This window comes from Alexandromys fortis, unplaced genomic scaffold (genome assembly GCF_014885135.2).
Source record: "Alexandromys fortis isolate MF-2015 unplaced genomic scaffold, M_Fortis_MF-2015_v1.1 scaffold_3804, whole genome shotgun sequence".
Classification (NCBI taxonomy): Eukaryota; Metazoa; Chordata; class Mammalia; order Rodentia; family Cricetidae; genus Alexandromys; species Alexandromys fortis.
The window spans coordinates 1-2,588 of NW_026071664.1; the positions used below are offsets into that span (position 1 = coordinate 1).

Genomic DNA, 2,588 nt, shown 5'->3' on the forward strand with positions numbered 1-2,588 from the left:
TCTACTGTCATACCTGTCTGGCCTGGCTGCCTGCTACCACACTTCTCACAATGATGGCCATGAACACACCCTCTGAACTGTATGCAAAACTCCAGGTAAGTGCTTTTCTTTGAAAATTACCTTGGTCAATGGTGGAGATTTTTTCTTTTGTATTATTTTGTTTTGTCATGAAAACAGGAAGTAACAGTGACAATGTGTGAACCTAGCAAAATGCCTGTTGAATGTTCCTATATATTTGTTACTTTGCTACTTAGCAACAAGGATTAAGACACTACAGTAAGGTACTTAACAGTATCCTAATCAATGTGATAACAATGTACTAAAAATTTCATAACAGGACAGAAATGCATAGTTTGTTAGCATGGGTTAGTATAGGCAGGAAAATCTTTCTGACAAGATTATGGATTATTAAAGAAAACAGAATTTTATTATCCAAAAAATATTCAAACAAGACAAATTTACAATAAACAACAAGCAAAAAAACAGCAGACCTAAATGCACCTCTGAAACTAATTCAAGGATGAAATAACCATTGATGTAGGTGGGCCTTCTGTCTATGTGTTACTTTCATTGGTTAATAAAGAGACTGCCTTGTCCTTTTGATAAGGCAGAAAATTACGTGGGCAGAGTAGACAAAACAGAATGCTGGGACGAAGGCAATGAGGTAGATGCAATGAACTCCGGCCCAAGATGGACGTAGGTTAGAATCTTCCTGGTAAGCCACCACCACGTGGTGCTACACACATTAATAGAAATGGGTTAATCAAGATGTGAGAGTTAGCCAGTAAGAGGCCAGAGCTAATGGGCCAGGCAGTGTTTAAATGTTTAAACAGTTTGTGTGTTGTTATTTTGGGTGTAAAGCTAGCCGTGTGGGAGACGGGCAAGAAGAAAAGCAGACCTGCCCGTAGCGCCTCACTACAAACCATAGAATCCCTTCCATATCTGTGTTCCTTTTAATGTCACAAAAAATAGCTTTGATACAGATCTTTAATTGGTGAAGTCCAAAAATATTGATTTCTATATAAGTATCATTCAAACTTTGTTCTCAGGTATAGCAACCCTGAACATTCTAAGTAATGTGTACAGTACTTTCCTTAGGTAACATTCTCTGCTATAGATGGAAATCATGCCAAGATTCAGCCATTGCAAGCAGTAAGCCATAGACAGTACTTCCCACGAACTACACATGGAGATTGCTGGTGCAGTTTGATCTGAAAAATAATAAAACTGTTATTTCTGATCCATGACATAGAAGAACATTGCCTTGGGGTGGTATGTATGCATTTTTATTCAATATTTATCCTCACTGCTAGTTTCTTGTGATATATTATTTTAAATGTTTCTGGTATTAGCTTATACATTGCTTCTGGTTTTTGTAATATAAAGCATACACTAAAAATAACACCTATGAAATATTTACTAAGCAGAGCAGGGAGGGAAATTCCAAAGCAAGTTTAGAGCCTAGGTTTTCTTTCTCAAGTTAAGCATGAGTCTCAAGATACTTGTAAATAAATTCTGATTTCCTTGTACAGTCCAAGGCTAACAGAATGTTGGAAATAAGCAAATTTTTCCCTAGATTCTAGACTCTAGAAAATAGAGGTTAATGGCTATTTCTTAGGCATGCATATGTAATGCAGCATCCAGAGTATATATGAGATAAAAATATCACAAATTTTCTCCAGCCAAGTTAGAAAAACATTGATTCTCCTTCTACTCCGGTTCATAATTATACAATAAAGATGAGTCCTGAATGCTCATTTATCTGTCCCGAATTACTACCCACTGTGAAGAATGCTTGAGTCTTCAGTTCTGACAACAAACTTGAAGCTTAAACTAATGTGAAACTCAGTGCATTATAAATTACATAAAAAAATGAGCAACTAAGCAAAAACTAAAATTCATTCATTTGTTCAAACACAGTCTAGATTATAAAAAATAAATGGTGTTCATTAACCAACCAGATAACTGTTAAGAAATAAAACAATATGTTTGATAAGGAAAAGTAAGTATATTAATAATATAAATGGCAGGAGCTATTTTTTTCACATGAGCTAAGGATTTGTTAATGGCAAACACATGACATGCTTGCCTGCATCAGCCCTGAGGTATAAACATTATTACTCATGTTTCAAAATATATAAGGTTACAGAGAGGGTGACCCACATAAGGTCAGCTAGTTAGTAAGTGATGTCCTGATTTTCTCACCAGGCTTCATCTGAGAGCTTCTACACCATGCAGCATGGAATCAAGGTGAAAATATGACCTAAACAGTTATTGTTAAAAAAATTAAAAATGGATCAATGATGCATTTCTCATTTAAAACTGCTATTCTTGCAGAAGCTAAGCCTCCAATTCTTAAAGGCATTCCTTGAAGTGACAAATCAACTTGTTGCCTCTGCATGTAAGATGATGCAATAGTGTATCATCTTTGGAGTAAACTGAGAAGATAGACATTCAGAACTCTTCCTTCTTCTTAGGGCTCAGACAGTTCACTAAGAAATATTGCATAATCTTATAAATGAAATGCTAATCCATAATTTCACTAATGTATGTCAGGCCTCTTTTAATTGCAAATAATACAAACCCAA

At 35.4% G+C, this 2,588-nt stretch overlaps 1 long non-coding RNA gene across 1 annotated transcript; it reads left to right on the forward strand.

Moving 5' to 3' along the window:
- LOC126496391 (uncharacterized) lies at window positions 1-2,580 on the forward strand. The gene is made up of 3 exons (XR_007590345.1): window positions 1-95; window positions 1,099-1,272; window positions 2,209-2,580. It is a non-coding gene; the product is annotated as an uncharacterized lncRNA (long non-coding RNA).
- Window positions 2,581-2,588: the final 8 nt, after the last annotated feature.